General features: G+C 38.1%; 1 long non-coding RNA gene across 1 annotated transcript in view; it reads right to left on the reverse strand.

The window, feature by feature from the left end:
* Positions 1-9,313: 9,313 nt before the first annotated feature.
* The window catches only part of LOC125096088 (uncharacterized), a 41,094-nt gene continuing 24,821 nt past the window's right edge, over positions 9,314-25,586 (reverse strand). The window contains exons 3-5 of the long non-coding RNA XR_007126053.1: positions 13,743-13,917; positions 10,351-10,545; positions 9,314-9,574 (exon numbers count right to left, since the gene is read on the reverse strand). This is a non-coding gene — a long non-coding RNA (uncharacterized LOC125096088). The remainder of the gene's footprint in view (positions 9,575-10,350; positions 10,546-13,742; positions 13,918-25,586) is intronic.

The raw sequence follows: 25,586 nt of genomic DNA on the forward strand, positions 1-25,586 counted from the left end.
AATAAGTAGAAATTAGTTACACAAATTAAAACCAAAAAAATGTAAAGGATTTTCTAGACTGGATTTTATTTTATTGTACTTTAACTTCCATGTGTTGGACAATATAAGTGGAAATGGCAAACAATAGTCACAGATGTATGCTTGAGGTTCCTGTTGGCATTCAATAAAGCATATTTCTTGAATTCTACCCAACAAACATTTTTAACCTTCTGTTTCTGACAGGTACCATACAGAATATTGCTGGGTTTCTACATCATTTTCATGTAGGCTGTAATCATTGTGTGTCTAAATTTTTCCAGCCTGCTTAAAATATTCTTACAACCCTCACCTTTCAGAGACACAATTAAATAAGGCCCATCTCTGAATGTGGCCCAGGATGGAAGAATCACCCACAATTTTCGGCAATTGTGTGATTCCTTTTCGGATTGTTCAGATTGAAATGTTACAGTAACCACTCCAGGACTGACTGTTACAGTAACCACTCCAGGACTGAATGCAGGGGGAGGAGGGGAGGTGGAAATCCTCCATGGTTTATTGATATGCCTTATTTCTCTTACGTCTGGAAGACCCTGCCTAATCTCCTGCTCGTTGCATTCTCCAGAAACACAGCCATACCCTAGGCGTTCTACTGTCTCTGTGCCTGCTCTTCCCTTTCTTGAAATTCCTTCCTTTGGTGTTTCATTTATCCTTTTAGAATTGATCATGCATCACCTCCAGAAAACCTTCCTCAGGATCCCTAAGGCCAGTGGATTCTGTACCAGTAGCTGGACTCTTACTTGTTAGAAAAGCAAATTCTTGGATCCAAGCCCAGACCTACTGAATCCGGCATTCTGGAGGTGGCCCTACCAAGGGGCTAGTCAGTTCTCTGAGCGATTCTGATACGCATCAATATTTAAGAATCACTGGGTTAGATAAAATGCCTCTTTGGTGTGTTTCTATGTGGGCTTCTACTCACTCTGTCACTATACCTTCAATTTATGTTGAAACTCCACGTTTGCCCATCTGTCTTTCTCCATGAGATTCAGAGGTACAGACTCCGGCTTATTTCCCTCAGTATCCACAGAGACCGAATGAAAAGACCCTTGTCTTCCATGCTGGGAATTTGACACCGGTCCTGTAGGCTACCAGAAGCCATTGGAAGTCTAATAGAGAAGTGATTTGTCTAGTCTAGATTTGGGATCCATCCCTCAGACATTGGAGGTCTTGTGTGATGAAGTTTTGAAGTCAAGCCATTAGAAGTCTGAAGTGGATTTAGGGCCAAGAAAGAGGTTATTAGAGCTTTCCTGGGATTCCCAAAACCACAACATAAGGCTAAGTTTTCCTTTCTCATTTTTGACAAGAAAGGAGGGAGTAATGAAAAAGAAAGAACACAGGGAGGAAAGATACCCTCTCTTTAGAGACAGAGAAATGTTTGTTGATTCAGCTATTCTTTTCGTAGTAATATAACTAGCGAATATTTGAAATGATTAATTAAGTTTTCTGAGTTCCAAATCTAAATTTTAAGGACAAATGAGAAGTTACTATGATACCTTCAAATTGTTGACTACAAAGTTAAGGGAAGAATGAAGGCTTTCCAAGGATTGGCACCATGTAGTGCTGAAGACCAATAATTTTGAAAAAACAAACAAGCAAACAAATTGGAAAAGTAAATGAATGGGACAAATCTGGCCCTGAAACTTTGAATTTTTATAAACTAAGTCCAGTTCCCAAACATTGACATCCACGAGGTGGCCCTGGCTACCTAGAGAAGCCAGCTTCCCTCTCTTGAACGTAACTTCACCAGGCCCCATGCGGCTCTGTTGTCCGTCCTTACCAATGCATTTCTCTTTTCAGTTATGTCTGCATGTCAAGTTCTTTTTGACGTTATTGCCTATATAAATATGTTCAGAAAGGGGAAGTTCCTTTTCCTTAGGTCCCCCAGTTCTCCAGGGTTAAAGGCATTCTTTTAATTGACCTTAATTATCAGGTAACAGAAATCAAAGAGGCCCACAATGGCACTTGGGTTAGGGGTTATCTGGATCACAACAGAATAAAAAGATATAATGGGCATTAAGGAGGGCACGTGATGTGAGGAGCACTGGGTGTTATTTGCAATGAATGAACACTACATCTGAAACTAATCGTGTACTATAAACTGAATTTAAATTTTTAAAAAAAGAAAAAAAAGATATACACATGACATTAATATTCCTGATTGCAGGGGTGCCTGGGTAGTTCAGTCAATGAAGCACCTGCCTTTGACTCAGATCATGATCTCGGGGTCCTGAGATCAAGACCTGAGCTGCCCAGCAGAGAGTCTGCTTCTCTCTCTCTCCCTCTGCTCATCCCCTGCTCATGTGCACACGCACACACACTCTCCCTCTCTCCCTAAAAAACAAACAAAATCAGGGCACCTGGATGGCTCAATCATTACATGTCTGCCTTTGGCTCAGTTCATGATCCCAGGGTCCTGGTGTCAACCCACATTGGGCTCCCTGCTTGGCAGGAAGCCTGCTTCTCCTTCTCCCACTCCCACTGCTTGTGTTCCCTCTCTCGCTGTGTCTCTCTGTTAAAAAAAAAAGAAGAAAGAAAGAAAGAAAGAAAGAAGAGAAAGAAAAAGAAAAAGAAAAAAGTGGTTAAGAAAAAAAAGTTCCTGACTCTACACTTTACTACTGATGAGAGCCCTGGTTCTCTTTTGTGTCGCTTGCTTTCCCAACCATGTGTGTAGGACAGAAAAGTGGTGGGTGGAGCCTTCTATCCACTGATCCTCTACAGCACAGCAGCAGCTACTGGCTTACTGGCCTAGATGAGACTCAAGCATATCTGGAATGACATGTATCACTTTGAATTTGTTTTTCACAAGCAATAAAACACAAAAAATATGTTTTCTATTTCATCTTAGTCCTTCTCTATTCAGTGAAACTAAGAAAACACTCTCTCTCTTCTATTCACATTTGCCACCATATATCCATATTCAGGACCCTGAACCACCCATTATCAGTACTGCTTGGAAAAGAAGAAAGCACTGTTTTGGAGGAAGTACTCTGTAGGTTCATTTATTTATAAGAAGACCAAGAACAATTTCGTTGTAAGTTTAGTATAATTTAGTGATATGCAAAGTAATTTTCCAATGAATAGTGCTATAATTAAGTCAGGAATTAGTGGTTATTGACAACAATTTACCAGGAAGAATAAATAATCCTTGGGACAAAGAAGATTCTACAGTCTTACCTGTGCAATACCACTTACGTTTCTCGATTCTATAGATCAGTAAAGAACAAAGCAAATGAAATATTTCTGTTCACAACCACAGAAGTGGTGCTGAAAATCATTTACTTGATCTGGTCTAGTCAGGCAAGACTAGATAATGTATGGTTGTAACAATATATTATCTAGCATTGTAATTTTTCAAGACAAATTATGTAATTACAGAGCCCATGATCTCTAATACATGGTAAAATGTCTAAGATACAATCTGTTCTAACAGTACATTGATGGTGAATCTAAAAATCAGAGAAGGTGAAATAATTGATTTAGACCCCCACATAACCCCTTCAAACTTCTGAAATATAAGTACATCTGTGCCTTTTGTGAATAGGTAGTTTTATTAATTATCTCTCCTCTGAAGATAGAACTGGATCAAGTAAAATCCACTTCAAAGACAAAACTTATTTTTTTTATTTCACTTATCATTTCACTTATCATTATTTTGCCAGGTGTCTATAAGCCTCTATTTCTTCTTCTCAAGGCTCCTGGCTGAGTTGATTTTTTTTTTTTTTTTAAACTATTGGGTAGCACTAGTGGGAAAGAGTATTGAATGTGAGATCTGAGAACATAAACCTCACAGTCCTCATTTGACTTTTTATAGGTTTCAAATGGCCTCAATTTCAATTAATAATGCTTGCCTCCCAGAATTTTTATAAGATTTAAATAAAAGAATAGGTGAGACAATGCTCAGTGGTGTGAAATATTATACACATTAGTATCATCATAATCAGCAATAGATACTAAAACGTTGATCATAGTATATTAATAGTTCATTAGAGTGAGAGGGATTGGAGGAAAAAGGAAGATAATATTTTCCAAAAGATACTGAAAGCCCTAGGTCTGTGAACTGTCTGCAAAATGGACCTGGAATAATAAGTGTTCTGCAACCTCATCTTTGTTGTTGGAACAGTCTAAATTAATGCATTTAAGTGCTCGCAGAAATCAGACTGTTCATTTGACACTGGGATCCTTAGAGTCCCAAAGACAAGATCTAAATGCTCCACTCAGTGGAATAAATGCATGTAACCAATGTCAGTCATCTCATGGGCTAGATCGCTGGAGACTGGGGTAGGCGGAGAGGAGAGAGGAAGTTCTCAACCAGAACCCAGAACCTCAGTCTGTACAGATACACCTAAACTGTAATTTGCTGAATTTTTCTTTCAGTGAGCACTGTTTTAGACCAAATGCCTCAAAAACGATAGAGAAAAGACAGACAGAAAACCAAATGCCTTAAAAATGATAGAGAAAAGACAGAAAGTACAGTAAATATTGATATTTTTAAAGATGTTATTTACTTATTTGGGAGAGAAAGAGAGCACAAGTGGGGAGGCAGGCAGAGGGAGAGGGAGAAACAGACTCCCCCTTGAGCAGGAAACCCAATGCGGGGCTCAATCCTAGGACTATAGGATGACGACTTGAGCTGAAGGCAGACGCTTAATAAACTGAGCCACCCAGGTACCCCTGCCTCCCAGGGTTGATTTTTGTTAACCACAATTCCCCTACTTTTAGTCCATGAATACAGATGAGACTAAGTCAGCCCTCACCCCCTGGAGTGGAGCAGGCTGCGTAGGCTGAAGACAGTCAGAGTAGTTTTCCAATCCATAACCATTAGTTCAGAGATGGACTTGTTTCCCAATAGAAACAACATTATGCAGTGAAACTTACACAGAAGCTTCTTGAGAAGAATAACTTAACAAAGATTATTTAGTATAGAGCTGCTGAGGCCCTTGGCTTCCAAAAGGGGGCACTGTCTCCGAATGATAAGAATGAGCCTAAAGCTGAGTCAGCAAGGTAGATGCCAGGAAGGGGAAGAGAGGGAACTGAGTTCTGCAATATGCTGTCCTTACCCCTGGAATCTTCAGGTCAGCTCCCCTTGCTTCAGCCAGTTGGCATTGCGTTTTCTTTGTCTTGCAACTGAAAGAGTTTTTAAATGATAAAGAATGAAAAATTACAAAAGCCAGCAAGTCATGGAGAATCAAAATTCACAGATTTAGTAGAGATCAAAAATTAATCACCAGCCATCCAAGGCCACTCGCATATACTCAGGCACAGCTGCAGTCAGAAAGGAAGCTAATCGTGGCAAGTTAAAGGAGACATCAGAGACCAGATCTGACTATGCACAGAAACTAAACAAGCAAGCAAATGAAAACCAGATCAATTTTATCACTCATGGGCAAGGCCAACACAGAGTAGTAGTTCAATAAATACTTACTTAAAAATTTTTATTAAGGAAAAAACAAGTGATCAGAATCCATTGATTCCTATGAATCAAAGGGGCATGAAAGAGCTAATAATGTAAAAAAAAATAGAACTGCAGAATGAAAAACAACACTAAACCACTAAACATTGACCGTTCAGTATGACAAAAATTGTTCCCTTTGTTTTTGACACATCCATGTCATCGTCACTAAATTGCCATGCATAAATGTTCTCACCAACATTTTGGATAGATAAATCCATGCCACCAGAGTGTGGGCTGTGGACTCGCTCTCTGGACTGCAGAAACTGTTGGCACATTATTATTCCTTTTTCACTCTCTCCATCCAGTAGAATTAGACATCCATGACTTTGAGTGGCTTTGCAGTGTCCCCATGACAGTGGAGAATATGGTCCCATGCCTTTGAAGATGATTTGCTTTGACCAGAGTGACAGTGGGCTGATTCCAGACTGAAGATGTATAAGTATCATGTGTCTCCGCTCCTCTCTTGCGTTTCTGAAATCCACCATGGAAGGAACATGGCCCGGGTAGTGAAGGCATAAACCGGAACTCACCCAGAAGTATGGAGTCTAACTGAGCCCAACCAAGTCTTGCCTAAATCAGCCAAACCACATACACATCATGAGAATAAAATAGATGTTTATTGCAGCAACCCACTAAGATTTTGATATTATTTTTATCACGGGACTTTTTTAAAAAGGACACTGATTCTGAAGGACTCATCTATTCACCACAGAAATCATCTAGAGGAGGTAACACTAATCCAAAAGCAAAGCCAGATTTGACTGACAGATGGGATCAAGAAGGTTCTGGCACCTGGCTAAGAGGAGCACTAATCCTGATTCACTGACCTTCTGCCTGCAGCCAATACATTTTAAATTCATCTATTATCAGACATGTATTACAAATGGTTCAGGTCACTGTTGGAGTGCAAGAGCCCAGGCAGGTTCACTGTAAAATCCAGCCTCTGCCACTTGCTAGTTGTACTAACCCTACCACGCCTCTTGTGGGAGTCTACAAAATACAACAAATAACATCCCACTCAATGGGCTGCTCTGAGGGTGTATTGATGGAACGTTTTATCAAAATCTGGAACAAAGCCCAGCCCAAAGCTAGCACTTACTTAGCCAGGGGCGGCTCTGCCTGGGGTAGTTGTATCTATCAATATCGTTTGTTACAATCACTCCCAAATGATCCAAGTGACCTATTTTGACAAAGAAGTCCTCTGGTGTGGTAAAGTGTATTTGAGCTGGGAAATCCATTTGGCAGATGGGTATTTATTTCCTTTGGAAAGAAAAATGCAAACTAGAAGAGGCAGTTACGCATCTGGCCATGATAGTGAATATCCTCAATCCAGAAACGTAAGTTTCCCCTGGAAGACGTCAGCTTCAAGTGGATTTTAAAGATATATTTTCTTTCAATTTTGTTGATTTCCTGATTTGATTTCAACAGTAAAAAGCCAACAGGGGCAGCAGTTATATCTTTGTTGATTTTCCTCAATAGTTAGTAAAATAAGAGGTGCATCACAAAGATAAAATTCAGCAGTCTTTTTTTATTATTATTATGTTCATTGGATAGCCACTGGATGTACATAAGTAGTCCTTGATGCCATGTTCAATGATTCGTTATAACACCCAGTGCTCATCACAGCATGTGCCCTCCTCAGTACCCATTGAACAGTCTTGTGATAACCCATACTACCTTGCGGGCCCAGAGGAGCAGATGGCTCCCCAATTTGACATCCTGGGAGAAGGGAAGGAGGATCACTGGCAGTGGCCACTGAACTTTCTGCTCTGTTATTATCAAAGTAAAGATACAAATTCAAGGGGCAGCAAGAGAAGCAGCCATAGAGGAGCTCTATGTAAGCGTTCATTACCTATAGGAACTTTGATAAACAGTTCACCCTACAAACGACTTAGTCATACAACCAGCCTATGAAATCAATATTATTGTTCCTTTTTTGCAAAGGAGTTCTTTCCTGGGATGCCTGGGTGGCTCAGTCAGCTAAGTGTCTGCCTTTGGCTCAGGTCATGATCCTGGGGTCCTGGGATCAAGTCCCACAAGTCCCTCTGCCTGCTGCTCCCCATACTTATGTTCTCTCACTCTCTCTTTGACAAACAAATAAGTAAAATCTTAAAAAAAAAAAAAAGAGTTCTTTCCCATGATTATACAGTCACTTGATCCTACATATATTTTACATCAAAGACTATGTTCTTAAGTATTTTATTAATATCTTTCCATTTATTCATTTATTTATTCTTTCAACAACTATTCAACAGATAATATATAAGCAAATATATTCAGATAATAAATGCTATGGGTGGGCATAAAGAAAAGCAAGAAAGAACAAGGGGTGTAGCAGAGGGATGATGTTGTTTTAAGGAGGTGGTCACCTCAGTGAAGTCTTCAAGGTGACAACTGGGCAGATCCTGAGGAAAATGTTCCCACCAGCCATGTGGAAATTTGGAAGAAGATTGTCCTAGGCAGAGAAAAATAACATGTAGAAAGGATTTAGAACAAGGCCACACTGGACATGTCCAAGAAAGAGCAGACAGTCCAAAGAGGGCAACAGTGGTGAGAGAGAAGATGAGAGAAACAGCGGGAAGGCAAATCATTAGGGACCCACAAGCCAACGCAAGGAGTTTGCCTCTGAGTGACATGGGAGGTCACAGGCAAGTGTAGAGAAAAACCTTGGCACCATCTGACTCCCATTCCTGGAGGTTCTCTCTGGCCACTGTCCTAACAATAAGAAGTAAGTGTAGAGAAACTAATGAGGAGACTACTGCAGTAGTCCAAGTGAGAAATAATGATGGTTTGTACAGAGCGAGCACTGTGATTATAGTGGAGGAAGCTGAAGGTGGAACCCACAGAAGCTACTGATGGATTGGACAAGAGATGTGAGAAAAAAGGAGGATCCGAGGACTGTGCTAAGCAGTGTGGCGTGGTGTAAATAACTGAACTGAGTAAGTTAAATCTGGAACAGTATGTCTGTAGTGTTAAGAGATTGACTTAACAAGGAAGCACCTAGACAGCCCAAGGTGCAGAAGAAACAGATAAAGGGGTCAGGAGGGTGGGATGAGAGATAAAAGGACAGACAGACTCTGAAAGCACTGATTCATGTTGACACTGAGTCTGAAGATAAGGTATTTTGTGAGGCAGCCCCCTTAAACATTCAGAACAAATCCTGTTTATTTTGGGAATTCTGTGAATCCCTACAAAAAACAATCTTAGAGATAGAAATATATAAGATGACATTATTTCATCTAAAAGATTAATGGATAAAGAATACACGAAGACTGTCATCTCTGTCATTCTCAGAAGCCACTTAAGCTGATGGTGGGCATGGTGGCCATTTTCTTCCTGAAGACACAATTGCACAGATGTGTGCCATGGTGAAGGCGTGTGTGCAGGTTAATGTGTGTCTTTAGAGCTTATAAACAGTGATTTACAACAAATTAAATTATAGCGCATCACTGATCACAAACCTTAGCTTGCCACTGTAGGCATATATTTGATTTTTGTAAATATTCTGAGGTGTCCTAGAGGCCACCTCCATGACAAGGTCATTCAGATCAGATGGGGACTGAGAGTCAGAAAATGAGATGCCATCATAAAATAGTGGGACTACTCTCCTGCGTGGGTCAGAAATTACTTCCAAACATAAGCAACAAAATTTCAAGACAATCAGCCAGTCTACAAATGATTTCTTTAAAAAATAGCTCTATTATGAGTATAGCAATTAATGTGTTATGTAATAAGTTTTACAATGCAGTCACACATTTAATAAGAGATTGACAAGAAAAGGGGGTAAATTAATTAGCACAATTTCCTCTTAATTTCATTTCTTGATTTGTTTTGACTAATTTCTTGCATGGTATTTTTGAAATGGTTAGGAACACAGTGAACTTCTGAGTAACTGGGAAATGTCTGAGAACTCAGGTATAATCTGGGATGCAGGAGATTACTCTCTACTTATCCTGAAAGGAGTTCCAAAAATAAAGAAGGGGAAGAAAAACAAGACACAGCACTGAGTGAACTGAGATTGGCTTTTCACTCTTTTCAAAAAGGATGTTTTCTTCTGCTGTCTTGTATTTCTTCCTCTTTATTTCCCTGTGAGAAAAGACAGTGAGAAAAACACATTACTCAAAACGAGCCTGAGACTGAGAGAAAATAATAAAATCAAGTGATAGGTTACAAATGAGCAAAGCGTTCAGCAGATGAAATATCTCATGACAATGAAGATAAAGAGAAGGTGTAGCGGCTGTAAAAAGAAAAGGTAGTAGAAGGAAAGACCTATAGATCCAATCACAGACTGCCTGAAAATTAAATGCCACTACCAAAAATCAGCCTGCAGGCAGATAAAAAGAAAATGGGAATTACAGACGGAAGGGGACAAGTAATATAATCTATCCCTTCACTTGGGTTTAGTGAGAAGAAGCCATTAATATTGCTTATCCACTCAAATGTCATCAGGAAGAGTCAATCCAACATACCCTTCAGTGAAAGTAGACACGTGGTACGAGCGTTACTGGCCACCGGCCTCACAAGAAAGCCCACTTGTGGGAGAGCTCTGGTTTGAGAATCAGGGGACCTAGAATCTAATTCTAGATCTATCACAACTCATCAATGTCCTTTAGGGAGTCCTCAGGCCTCAGCTTCATAATTTTAAAATGGGACAATGGAACTAACTAGTTTGGAAGACCGCTTCTGGCTCTAGTGTCTAATAACTTACACAATGTCTGCCATGAAATGTTAAGTATTTGACCTCAAAATGATAGTAGGATAATTTAACCAACTTTGGGTTTTTTGATCAACCTTTCTGATGGCTCTTCACTTTTATTCCTGCAAAGCAGTCTTTAAAAGCTTTTCAAACAAATGTTCATTACTTTATTAACTTGTCCATCTTTTAAGTCTCATGATTTATTAAATCCCATCAGTCTGAAAATACCCATAATGAAAATGTAATGATTCTCCCTGTGAGTCTCTAGAATCGGAGCACAGGATGCATAGAATGGTCACTTGGAGAGCGCTGTGAAATGCCAGCTATGTCTGGAACTTATTTATTTCAGAGTATGTTGGTGCTGGAATAGATTTAAGGAAACATAATGAGTACTTCACAAAGGAATTATCAAATAACCTTTTTTTAAAGGTTCACTTTCTTTAAAATATGTTACATTTGGGGGACACCTGGGTGGCTCTGTCGGTTAAGCATCTACTTTAATCTCAGGTCTTGATCCTGGGGTCCTAGGATCAAGCCCCAAGTTGGGCTCCCTGTTGAGCAGGGGGTCTGCCCCTCTTCCCTTCTCTCTGTCCCCCGCTTACATGTGCCCCCTCTCTCTCTTTCAAATAAATAAATAAATATTTTTAAAAATAAAACATGCTACATTTTACAGCATAAAACTGAGATTTTTAAAACTCAATTAAAAAATCTGTTTACAAAAAAAACTGCTTCCAAATAACTTCATCAGTAATTTTTGAAAAAAATGAACACTTTCCACACATGCATTTCACCAAAATTACTTATATTACCTGTCTCTTGAAGCCACTTAATTTTAAAGGATGATGATTTGTTTATGAGACTAAAACTCTAATGTTTTTAAGAAAATGCAGCATCAGAGTGGAGAAGGTCTAAAAATAGATTTGTCATTAATTAGCGATGTTATCATTTGATAACATCATTCTAGTGCAAAATATCATAGCAAACCTAAACATCCAAGAGGTATTAATGCCCCTCTTGCCACATACACTAACCATCATCCTACAATTTATTTTTTTTTAAGATTTTTTTTTAATTTATTTGACAGAGAGAGAGAGAGATCACAAGGAGGCAGAGAGGAAGGCAGAGAGAGAGGAGGAAGCAGGCTCCCCGCTGAGCAGAGAGCCCGATGTGGGGCTCGATCCCAGGACCCTGGGATCATGACCTGAGCCGAAGGCAGAGGCTTTAACCCACTGAGCCACCCAGGTGCCCCCATCCTACAATTTATTAAAGCATCGCGCGCGCGCGCGTGTGTGTGTGTATACAATGTACTATATACAAAATACTTGGAACAATTAGACTAAGTGAAAGAAACTGAATGTTTATACTGATGAGTCTAACCCAGTGAGTGTTTTTAGAAAATGTCAGAATTTAGCAAATGCAGTTTCTGTTATCCAGGAAATTCACATATAGCCATGCCCCATTCCAACCCCACACTTAGTGCCAACTCCACACAAGTTAACACAGGAAAAAAAGATATTTTTGCATTACTTTCTTTAAATTTCAAGGAAAGTTCCTTAATTTTCATCATTGTGGTTTGGTGACTACATGGCTTTGAAGAAATTATTGACTTTAAACAATCATCAGAAGTTATTATCAACAGTTATATGCCAATAAGCTAAGCAACCTAGATGAAATGGATGCATTCCTGGAAACCTATAAACTCCCAAAATTGAACCAGGAAGAAATTGACAACCTGAATAGACCGATATCTAGTAACGAGATTGAAGCAGTGATCAAAAACCTCCCAAAAAACAAGAGCCCAGGACCTGACGGATTCCCTGGGGAATTCTACCAAACTTTCAAAGAAGAAATAACACCTATTCTACTGAAGCTGTTTCAAAAAATTGAAGCAGAAGGAAAATTTCCAGACTCTTTCTATGAAGCCAGCATTACCCTGTTACCCTGATCCCCAAACCAGGCAAAGACAAACCAAAAAGAATTTCAGACCAATATCGCTGATGAATATGTATGCTAAGATTCTCAACAAGATCCTAGCAAACAGGATCCAACAGCACATTAAAAAGATTATCCACCATGACCAGGTGGGATTCATCCCTGGGCTACAAGGATGGTTCAACATTCGCAAATCAATCAATGTGATAGAACAAATCAGTAAGAGAAGAGAGAAGAACCACATGGTCCTCTCAATTGATGCAGAAAAAGCATTTGAAAAAATCCAGCATCCGTTCCTGATTAAAACGCTTCAAAGTATAGGGATAGAGAGAACATTCCTGACTTCATAAAATCTATCTATGAAAGACCCACAGCAAATATCATCCTCAATGGGAAAAAGCTCACAGCTTTCCTGTTGAGATCAGGAACACGACAAGGATGCCCACTCTCACCACTCTTGTTCAACATAGCATTAGAAATCCTAGCAACAGCAATCAGACAACAAAGAGAAATAAAAGGTATCCAAATTGGCAATGAAGAAGTCAAACTCTCTCTCTTCGCAGATGACATGATTCTTTATATGAAAAACCCAAAAGACTCCACCCCCAAAATACTAGAACTCATACAGCAATTCAGTAACGTGCAGGATACAAAGTCAATGTACAGAAATCAGTGGCTTTCTTTTACACTAACAATGAAAATACAGAAAGGGAAATGAGAGAATCAATTCCATTTACTATAGCACCAAGAACCATAAGATTCCTGGGAATAAACCTAACCAAAGAGGTAAAGAATCTGTACTCGAGGAACTACAGAACACTCATGAAAGACATTGAAGAAGACACAAAAAGATGGAAGACCATTCCATGCTCTTAGATCGGAAGAATAAACATTGTCAAAATGTCTATACTGCCTAGAGCAATCTATACTTTAAATGCCATTCCGATCAAAATTCCACCGGTATTTTTCAAAGAGCTGGAGCAAATAATCCAAAAATCTGTATGGAATCAGAAGAGACCCCGAATCACTAAGGAAATGTTGAAAAACAAAAATAAAACTGGGGGCATCACGTTACTTGATTTCAAGCTTTACTACAAAGCTGTGATCACCAAGACAGCATAGTACTGGCATAAAAACAGACACATAGACCAGTGGAACAGAGTAGAGAGCCCAGATATGGACCCTCAACTCTATGGGCAAATAATCTTCTACAAAACAGGAAGAAATATCCAGTTGACTTTTAAGATCTAATCATAAATTCAGTCTGTAGAAAATTATTTTTTGTAGGAAATTCTTCTAAGGAAATAATCACAGATGTCTGCAAATACTAATATATAATGGTATATACTTCTTATTATGTATAATTTGAATTTTTTAGGTAGCCTACATATTAAACAGTAAGTATTAACAGACTGATGTAAAACGAGATTCAATGACATTCATACCATGTAATGCTGTGTAAAAAAAATTGTCTCAAAGTTTTAGTAAGGATGGGCACCAATAAATGTGTCCAGAAAAGAATGTTTAAGGCAATAAGCAAATTGAAAGAATATGAACAGTACTACTCCATTGGTTTTTTTTTTCAAACCGCTTGTAAAATAAACAAACAGCAAGATGTTAACATACCTTATTTGTGTTGTCCTATTGTGCCTTATCAGCTTGAATATTCCTCTCCCATAGATCTGATCATATTATTCAGTTGGTCTCTCTTTTCACCAAGACAGGTCAAGCAGCTCATACACATTATCTGGCTATGACAAAAGTGCAGGTTTCTGTTTTAGTTTCAGTATTTTTTATAGTCCTATAGGAAAACAAAGTCAACTTCAGAGATTGAAGAAATTGAGGTCACATACCTATCTCTTGATCAGTCCTCTTTTTCTCAAACTGCCCATTGATATTTAAAATCTCAAGTACTTTACTTCAGAAGATCAAACTAAAACAAGGGCATCCTTTCAGGCCCGGTGCCAACTAATTTGGAAGAGATTATAACTCAGGTCAGAAAAAGGCAGGACCAAAGAACACTTCTATATATCAATAGTCACAGGGATTCGTGTTATTTAAAGCTAATTATACTGTTTCCCTTTCTTGCCCCTAGTATTTCTGAACAAAGGAAATTAAAACACAAGTAATGTCTAAAAAAGGGGAAAAAGCATTAAAGAGTGCCATCATATAACTTTTAGGTTTGACATTATATGGAAAGGGGAATGCTGCTTGAGGGGCTGCTCACAACACCGAAACAGCTGGTCAAGGAAGATTTGGACTTGTCTAGGTCACAGTTTTTTCAACTCTCCCATGGAAATAATACTGCCAGTTGCATAGGATTATGGTAAACCATAAATGAGCAAATGAGTCTGTGGCACTTAGCAAAGTATAGAAGAGAGCAAACACAGAACTGGTAGGTAACACCAGCTGTAATTGGCATGATGTTATTAAAGGAATGGTAGTCATTCTAGTATTGTTTACTGTGGTCATGGCACTGATAGTTCATGGTCATAGAAGTGGAGGTTAAAGGCACAGCACCAGGAAGAGACCTAACGGGAGTTTCTTATCAGTAATTATATACTGATTAGGTAGACATTCCTGAAAACCAAGAAGGGACCTAATCCCATTATGCTCTGTAACAAGGCTCAGCAAACTACAACCTGCCTCTTAGTTTTCTATGTCCAGAGGGCCAGGAATTTTATATACATATTATATTATAACATATATAAAAATTACATATTTATATAAATATTATATATGATGATATATAAATTATGTAGATATGCCATTTATATATAAATTTTATAATTTATATGTACTTATGAATAAATATATGTTTAATATATGATTTATAAAATATATAATTTATAAATTATATAAATATTATATATAACTAATATATATTGAATCTATATAATTTTATAGATATAAAATTATATGTTAAATATATATAGTTTTTATAGATATAAAACTTATATATAAATATAAAAATCATATATAAATGGTAATATTTTGGTTCTATATAAATGTGTATGATTTTTATATATATTTATATATTTATATTGTGTGTTAAATATATTTAACATTTATATTAAACATATTAAAGATATATTTATAATTTATAAATATGTAATTTATAGATTATATAAATATTATGTATGATTAATATATATTAAATATATACTTTATATAGATATAAAACATATAGATATAATTAATATATTAAATATATAATTTATATAGATATAAAAATTATATATAAATGGTTATATTTCAAATGGTTATACATATGCCTACAGAAGATCCTTACCTTTGTCATTTGACCCACAAAGCCTAAAATATTTACTAGCTGGTTCTTTAGAGGAAAAGTTTGCTGACCTCTGTCTTATATTGCTGATTACTACAAGACTCCCAGGACTTCCCTTATCCCTTGCCCAAATCCCTTGCACTCATAGTTCTGAATCTGACCCAGTTTAACTCCTTAAATACTCACGCTCTTAGCAAAATCCCCTAAATTCTCAAAATCTTCTCTCTCCTTACCTTCTGAAGATACAGATTCCTCTTTTCTTGCCCACAGAGCTGGTAGCTTTAAACCTAGAATGGGAAATATTATCCTCCCGGCTTTTCTTGACACTTCCAGGTTATTCTCTCTCTCTCTGAAAAAATCCAAGGGATTTTTTGAAATCCATGGGATCAAATAAAGCATATTAATTATGATAGTCTTAATTGTGATTCATTAATAACCATTATTTAATTGGATTAAATCAAGAAAAGTGTATATCTCATTCACCTAATGCATCCATCTTGGGTCAATGAAAAACTTTACTCTATGTCACTGTCATCTAGCAGCCAGATGGATAGAATCTCCATCTGGTCACTCATCGTGGCAGAGATAAGTGACATGGAGACTCATGTACTGGCTCTTGAAGATGGCCCTCCAGAAGTTGCATCTTATGTTCACATTAAAGGACCAAAGTGATTCATATAAATAGCATAACTTCTTTTTTTTCCCCACATTTATTTTTTATTTTTTATAAACATATAATATATTTTTATCCCCAGGGGTACAGGTCTGTGAATCATCAGGTTTACACACTTCACAGCACTCACCTTAGCACATACCCTCTCCAATGTCCATAACCCCACCCGCCTCTCCCAACCCCCTCCCCCCAGCAACCCTCAATTTGTTTTGTGAGATTAAGAGTCACTTATGGTTTGTCTCCCTCCCAATCCAATCTTGTTTCATTTATTCTTCTCCTACCCCCTTAACCCCCCATGTTGCATCTCCAGTTCCTCAAATCAGGGAGATCATATGATAGTTGTCTTTCTCCGATTGACTTATTTCACTAAGCATGATACCCTCTAGTTCCATCCACGTCGTCACAAATGGCAAGATTTCTTTTGTTGGCTGCATAGTATTCCATTGTGTATGTATACCACTTCTTCTTTATCCATTCATCTGTGGATGGACATCTAGGTTCTTTCCATAGTTTGGCTATTGTAGACATTGCTGCTATAAACATTCGGGTGCACATGACCCTTTGGATCACTACGTTTGTATCTTTAGGGCAAATACCCAGTAGTGCAATAGCTGGGTCGTAGGGTAGTTCTATTTTCAACATTTTGAAGAACCTCCATGCTGTTTTCCAGAGTGGTTGCACCAGCTTGCATTCCCACCAACAGTGTAGGAGGGTTCCCCTTTCTCCACATCCTCGCCAGCATCTGTCATTTCCTGACTTGTTAATTTTAGCCATTCTGACTGGTGTGAGGTGATATCTCATGGTGGTTTTGATTTCTATTTCCCTGATGCCGAGTGATGTGGAGCACTTTTTCATGTGTCTGTTGGCCATCTGGATGTCTTCTTTGCAGAAATGTCTGTTCATGTCTTCTGCCCATTTCTTGATTGGATTATTTGTTCTTTGGGTATTGAGTTTGCTAAGTTCTTTATAGATTTTGGACACTAGCCCTTTATCTGATATGTCGTTTGCAAATATCTTCTCCCATTCTGTCAGTTGTCTTTTGGTTTTGTTCACTGTTTCCTTTGCTGTGCAAAAGCTTTTGATCTTGATAAAATCCCAATAGTTCATTTTTGCCCTTGCTTCCCTTGCCTTTGGTGATGTTCCTAAGAAGATGTTGCTGTGGCTGAGGTTGAAGAGGTTGCTGCCTGTGTTCTCCTCAAGGATTTTGATGGATTCCTTTCTCACATCGAGGTCCTTCATCCACTTTGAGTCTATTTTCATGTGTGGTGTAAGGAAATGGTCCAATTTCATTTTTCTGCATGTGACTGTCCAATTTTCCCAACACCATTTATTGAAGAGTCTGTTGTTTTTTTTTTTTTTTTCCATTGGACATTCTTTCCTGCTTTGTTGAAGATTAGTTGACCATAGAGTTGAGGGTCTATTTCTGGGCTCTCTATTCTATTCCATTGATCTATGTGTCTGTTTTTGTGCCAGTACCATGCTGTCTTGATGATGACAGCTTTGTAATAGAGCTTGAAGTCTGGAATTGTGATGCCACCAGCTTTGGCTTTCTTTTTCAATATTCCTTTGGCTATTCGAGGTCTTTTCTGGTTCCATATAAATTTTAGGATTATTTGTTCCATTTCTTTGAAAAAAAAAATGGATGGTATTTTGATAGGAATTGCATTAAATGTGTAGATTGCTTTAGGTAGCATAGACATCTTCACAATATTTGTTCTTCCAATCCAGGAGCATGGAACATTTTTCCATTTCTTTGTGTCTTCCTCAATTTCTTTCATGAGTACTTTATAGTTTTCTGAGTATAGATTCTTTGCCTCTTTGGTTAGGTTTATTCTTAGGTATCTTATCATTTTGGGTGCAATTGTAAATGGGATTGACTCCTTAATTTCTCTTTCTTCTGTCTTGTTGTTGGTGTAGAGAAATGCAACTGATTTCTGTGCATTGATTTTATATCCTGACACTTTACTGAATTCCTGTACAAGTTCTAGCAGTTTTGGAGTGGAATCTTTTGGGTTTTCCACGTATAGTATCATATCATCTGCAAAGAATGATAGTTTGACTTCTTTGCCGATTTGGATGCCTTTAATTTCCTTTTGTTGTCTGATTGCTGAGGCTAGGACTTCTAGTACTATGTTGAATAGCAGTGGTGATAACGGACATCGCTGCCGTGTTCCTGACCTTAGCGGAAAAGCTTTCAGTTTTTCTCCATTGGGAATGATATTTGCGGTGGGTTTTTCATAGATGGCTTTGATAATATTGAGGTATGTGCCGTCTATCCCTACACTTTGAAGAGTTTTGATCAGGAAGGGATGCTGTACTTTGTCAAATGCTTTTTCAGCATCAATGGAGAGTATCATATGGTTCTTGTTCTTTCTTTTATTAATGTGTTGTATCACATTGATTAATTTGCTGATGTTGAACCAGCCTTGCAGCCCTGGAATAAATCCCACTTGGTCGTGGTGAATAATCCTTTTAATGTACTGTTGAATCCTATTGGCTAGTATTTTGGCGAGAATTTTCGCATCTGTGTTCATCAAGGATATTGGTCTGTAGTTCTCTTTTTTGATGGGATCCTTGTCCAGTTTGGGGATCAAGGTGATGCTTGCCAAATAGGCATAACTTCTTGAGGGCATTTCTTTTCTTTCTTTTTTAAGATTACATTTATTTATTTATTTATTTGAGAGAGAGAGTGTGTCAGTGGGAAGGGGAAAGGGACAGAGGGAGAGAAACTCAAGCAGACTCCCAGCTGAGTGCAGAACCCACCTTTGGAGTCAATCCCATGACCTGAGCCAAAACCAAGGGTTGTTAGCTCAACCAACTGAGCTACCCAGGGAGCTCAAGGGTATTTCTACCACACAACTTGAAAGAGGAGAACGAAAAATATATCTGAACAACATTTAACAATTCTCATTCCCCCACCACCCAGATGTCCCTTATTACAGTCATCTGCAGATCTCAGGACCATTGTCCCTGAGTCCTTGGAATGTTAAAAGATGGTTCATCTCCCTCTCTTCCATAGTTTTATCCAATACTCAATGATGTTAATCTCCACATAAATTATCTTTCAAATATTTGCCTCTCAGTTAGTTGACTTTGTCATCATTCTATCTCCGTTAGTTTCCTTATGGTCATAACCTACACCTTGAAATTAGTCTGATTGTAATCTCTCCATAATCTCAAGCATGCCATTCTCCTATTAACACCTCCAATCTTTCCATCACAACCCTTCGCATCTCCCAACCCTACCATTCACCCACCCCATTGGGACCTCCCATCCACTGCAAATTTTCACTGCCAATCACTCACCCTCTACATCTTCATGTCTTTCCCTGTTGTTCTTATACCTCATAATCCATCATTATTATACTTCTTTTCATACTATGTCCTCTCATTTGTCCTTCTCCCCCCTCCTTTCTACACATTTAGGAAAATGGCAGCCTAGGTTAAATCCTGATCTTCACCTACTCCACACCTGGACCCAAACAGAGAAGAGGACTTCAAAAACACACAGTCTTTGATAGCCTCACTTTAAATTCATGATCACAAATTTTAAGGGGATCTCTAGAAATTCTCACACATATAAGGATATTCCCCTGTGTAATTTACTTTGTCATTCTGTCCCAGGTTCTGCTAGTGTGGCCCAATAGCCAGCAGAATAAGCATCACCTGGGAGCTTGTTGTTATTCTTGCAGAATCACAAACTGTCAAGTACCAATACTCACATCAGAATTTATGTTTTAACAAGAAACTCGGGTGATTCGTACATATACATTAAAATCCAGGAATCTCTACCCCAGATAATTGTTTCAAATGGGCTGCAGATGCTTAATGTCCTTTGACTATTCTTGTTTACCTGCCTAACTTCTAACATTAGGAAGCTTTAAGTGTCAGCCTTCAGACGCGTTCTCAATCTGCACTCAACATCTTAGTTTAGATCATCCCTTTGAAATCTTTGTAGAACTGCAATGACCAAATATATGTCTTCAGTCACATTCTGTCAATACATTTCAGATGTTTGCATTCAGTTGTCTTCTACTATATCCCCACTGAGATGTCTAACTGGTACCTAAAATTAAACATCTATAAAAGAGAATTCTTGACTCTCTGTCCATCCCTCCCCAGCCATCCGTCTGGTTCCTCCTGCCATATTCTCTATCTCCATAAAGTAACTACATTCTTCAAGTTGTTCAGACCAAAATCTTGTGATCCTGACTTCTTTTTTTGTGTATCTGTGCATACGTGCCTTCTATCTATTCCACCAAAAACTCCAATTGACTGTGTTTCAACAACATCCAAAATCTGACCATTTCTCACTTCCTCCATCACTCCTATCCTAGTTAAAATCATCACTATCCTTCACGTGAATTATATTGAAAGCCTCCCAATTGGACTTCTCTCTTCTCCCTTGGTCCCCTCTATGGCATATTCATTCACACTGTCGGTAGAGTAATGCTTTTGAAACAGGTAAAATCATGTTACCTCTCTGCTCAGAATTTTTAGATTGGTTCTCATCCTCACTCAGAGGAGAATCCAATTTTTTCATGGCCTAAAACCTCCTATATACTCTGGCTTCAGCTTCATTTTCTGCTTTTTGCCCCTACAATTTCCCTTGCTCAATTCTTCCCAGTCACATATCACTGTTTACCTTGAACATGTCAAACACACTCTCAACCCAAGGACTTTGATACCTGCTCTTCTTTCTGCTTGGAATGTTCTTCCCTCACTAACTATATGACCAGCCTCCCCATTTCCTTCAAGTGTCCTAATAAAGGCCTTCCCTTACCACACACACATATCCCTATTCTTTTCTTTCTTAAGCTCCAAATTTGCTTCTCATAATACTTATCAGTACCTGAGATAATTTATGTGTGAATAAGTATGTTTCCATAGGTATTATTGTTCTTAACACACACTAAGCACTCAGTAAACATTCGTTTTGTAAAATAATGAATAAATAAATTATTGGACCTAATCATGGAATTCTTGGTGAAATGTCAATAACATTTTAAAATAAAATACTATAATTTTCTTTTTTATTTCAAACATAATAAATTATTATTTTATAAATTTTAGAAAATACAGATGTGACACATGTTTAGGAAATGAGCTGCAGATGCTCAATGTCCTATCATTCAGATAAAACAGTTATAAGCATTTTGACATGTTTTGTTCTCCTCCATTTTATTGGAAAAATATTTGTGTGTATATACACTAACCTGAGGTTTTTATATGTCAAATATTCTATCTTGATTTCCTTGTCACATTATATCATAAGAATTTTATATAAAAATGATGTAATGGCCATATAATGATTCTGCCTCATAAGCACATAATTTATTTAGTCATTATCTTATCATTAGACATCAAGCTAGCTATTTCCAGATTTTGCTATTTTAAAAATCTCCAAGAAAACTTGTTGGACATAAATATTTACCCATCTCTAGTTATTTATTTAAGATAAATTACAATAGGTTGAATTACTGGGTCAAAGGAATTATTGAAAGACTTCTGCTGTATATAATCAAATTAACCTTCATAAAATTTGTGTTAATCAACATTCCTGTAAGAGGAATCAGAGAACTTAGACCTCATCAAATCCCTGATAGTCCCAAATCCTTAGTCACTTAAAAAAAATTGTCAATAATATAGATTGAAAATGCTATCTCATTTCAATAAGAATATTTTTATTAGTAATGAGGTTGGTTAGTTGTCTTCATCTTTTGTGACCAATTCTACAGCATATGCTCCGCCCAGCACTCCTGGTTCAGATAAACTTCTCTCCCAGAAGCGTGAATCCTGCCTCTGCAGTAAGAAAGAAATCACTTCAATTTTATTCATTAGAACTGGCCTCTTGCCAGGAAACCTGTCATCATTCTTTTTCAAAAGTTGACCTGACCCAGTGCTGTCTTGCAATTGATCCAGTCAACATCTAATTAAGGGGGTGTCTATTGATGGTAAATAAGCCACACTGTAATTTATAATGATTTTATTTCAAGAATTGTTTACCTATTGGGAAATGAGACTTCTTCTCTGCGAATTCAAACAGTGTCTCTATTAGAATCTCCAAATCAACCCAAATGGATTTACCACAAGAATTTTATGTCCCAGATTTCCCCAAGGCAACAGACCAAAAGCATAATTTATGCATAGACATAATAAACTGTTACTTGTTTCAATGTGATTTGCAGGCCACTGTTAAATCTTTCCTAGCCAAGATAATTTATTTAACTTACCTTCCACAGTGTCTTAAATTTTACCATTATAGAGACCCTCTGGCTAATGAATTTCAATGCTTTCAGGTGTGAATTTATGATACTCAGAACTAGCATTAACACATGAGGCTCTTTTTAACTCACTATGAGCCTAGGCCTTTTTAATCCATCTCTGAAGGAAATGTGTAGCTGAAGAAATTGTGGGCTATAAGCAAAGTTATTTCAGAATATAAAGCATTGTTCTGGGAAAGAAAAAGAGTTTTAGTTGAGATTCCAAATTTGGGGATAAGAAGTTGGAAGGATACTCTGAGACGATAATGCATTGAGAAATAAATTAGTAGTGCTTGCCTAAAGAATGAGAAATATGAGAAATATTCTATGTTTAAAGAGTGAGAAATAATATAGTCATAGGTGAAAACTTCCATCATGGGGAGAGGACTAGAAGATAGCACTGCAGGTACTCTGTGTTTGACTAGGCTGGTCCATGATTCCCAGACTCCAGCTTGCATTAGAATTTCCTGGACGGTGTGTCAAAATGGATTACTGGGCCCCAACCCCAGAGTTTCTGACTCAGGTGGTCTGAGTGTGGCTTGAGAATTTGTATTTCTAACAAATTCCCTGGTGATGCTGATGTTACTAGTTAAGGACCTTGAGAACTATTGGCTTGAATGTTGGGTACCATCCCCTTACTGTTGGACTGTAGGAACCTAGAGAAAACACTTTAGCTCTCTGCTGAAGAGTAAACACATTCAAAGTGGTTTTAGGCCCATACAGTATAAAGCCTCATATCATACAGTTCTGTTATATCGTGAGGAGCTCTTAAAGAAACTCTACTGAAATTCTTAGAGTAGGATTTTCAGATTTACCAAAAGAAAAGAAAATTATATATAAATAAAGATACACATATATGCATGCATATGCATATATGTTTAGAAAAATGCATGTATGCCTCAATTAAATTTAAGTTTAATATAAACAATAATATTTTGGGTTTATAAGCATGTTCTGTGCAATATGGTTCTGAAATTCAAATTTACTAGAAATTCTGTATTTTATCTACCAATCCTATCTCTGAAAAACCAATATGGGAAAGCTTCTAGAAGAGTGAAGTCCAATAATTCCATCTCCTAAACCAGAGATATAGAGAGAATTTTAAAGATGACTTCAGAAACACCATAGGACTGGTGATGAGTGCTTTGAATTAGTGGTCCAGCTCCCAAGTGGATGGTGCTTGGTCCTGGTTAGCAGGTTGCAGAAGTAGTAAGCGGTGGCAGAAGGCCTAGAACCTACTAGAAAGCCACCAAAAACTGAAGTGGGAGGTACTGAATCTATGCCCTCTCTCCCCTGCCAGCCCTCCATTCTATCATTTTGACCTTGTTCTGCAATAGTCTTAGTCAACTCAAACAGAGGATAAAGGAATGGTGGGCAACAGAAAACGCCATCTTGGTGAGACTATATAAGTCCACAACAATAAGGAAAATTCTAGGTACTTTTAAAAATTGAGTTTAATGTAAGACTTTGGCTTAATGGAGATGAAAGAGTCAGAAGAGCAACAAAGGAAGGTAGATTTATCACTAAATTCATAACTGAAGGTGGCTGCTACCTCCCTCAGGGCTGAAGAAACAAAGGTATGTCACCACCCAGAACATATGACTGCTGCCCCCTAGAAAAGGCCGTGGTCAGATCTGAGCTGCCTCATCCTGAACCAAGGCACACACCTGCCAGTAACCAATGCTAGCATCTCCACGGTTTCTGCCAGTGGTACCACTGCCATGTTAGAAAGCACTGCCAGGAAGTAGGAAAAGATGGCTCTCCCACTCTCTTGCCTTGTAATCTTGCTCCAGTACGTCCCATTGGCTGAACATGACAGGAATCCAGCTGGCAAGGGGGTTTGGAGAGACATATTTTATAGTCTTCCAGCCCTGGTAGGCAAGGGAAAATTATAAAAGTGTTCATACAGAGCTGAGAGAATACAGATACCATTTGGCACAGTCCATTCCTGGCAATTCGTTTCCATACCCACCATGCCTCCCGTAATTGCACTTCTTAACAACAACCTTAATGACATCAGTTTTCTGCACAGCAAAAAGCAGTTAACCCTCATCAGTATAATTGCTCCCCCCAAAAAGACCACACATGAGGTCAAATAAGTGGATACTATTAATTCTATTTCTAAGTTAGTTATAAGCCCACTAGATATACTGTTACCTAAAGAACAAATGGAAACACTTCCCGCATAATACAGTAGCAAAGGGGGAGAGGAAAAAATGAAAAATATATAAAATATGCATATAGGAAAATATGAGTAGTCACTACAGACCTCATTTCTGTAACTATCTATGAGAACATAGTTGATATTTATAATTTCCTTTAATCAATAGACTTATGTCATATTCTCTTTGCCCCAGCCAATATTCCAACTTGTAGTTTGGTGTTCTTTGTCTGGTGTTTGACCTAAATATTTATTTATTTTTTTTTAAAGATTTTTTTTTTATTTATTTGATAGACAGAGGTCACAAGTAGGCAGAGAGGCAGGCAGAGAGAGAGAGAGAGAGAGAGGGAAGCAGGCTCTCTGCTGAGCAGAGAGCCCGATGCGGGGCTCGATCCCAGGACCCTGAGATCATGAACTGAGTCGAAGGCAGAGGCTTTAACCCACTGAGCCACCCAGGCGCCCCTAAATATTTATTTTTGAAGATTCTGGTTATTTATAGGCTCTGCTTTTATTGGATTTCTGTAATCTTCCATTAATGCTTACTTACTGTGCATGGAAGTACTAAGAAGCACTCCAGAGAATTCCTTGGGTTTCTTAGTTTCCCCTGCCTCTAATAGCAACATTTTATTTCCATTGGATAACAGAATAAATAAACCCCAGCCTGTACAGTAATCCCATTATTTGCCTCTAGGCTCAACAGCATGACGAGCTCAAAATAACCAGGTAGCAGTCTCAACTTGGATTTTATCGAAAATAGTATTGTGATCCTTAGAAATTTCCCTCCTGGGGACAAAAATCCCTAAATCAGTAAAGTCCAAAACTGTGGGGATGGGAAGCAAATATTTGTGAGTCTTATTAAGCGCATTAGTGAATGAGTCATTCTTGTTCCCACTCTTGATTTTTAGACCTCAGTATTCTTGCTGTGAGGAAAACAGCATGATATATTCATCATAGGTCCAAAGCAAAAATCAGAGTCACCTGGGTGACTCAGTGGGTTAAATGTTCAGCTCAGGTCATGATCTCAGGGACCTGGGATCTAGCCTCATGTCCGGCTCCCTGCTCAGTGGGCAGTCTGCTTGTCTCC

This window comes from Lutra lutra, chromosome 3 (genome assembly GCF_902655055.1).
Source record: "Lutra lutra chromosome 3, mLutLut1.2, whole genome shotgun sequence".
Classification (NCBI taxonomy): domain Eukaryota; kingdom Metazoa; phylum Chordata; class Mammalia; order Carnivora; family Mustelidae; genus Lutra; species Lutra lutra.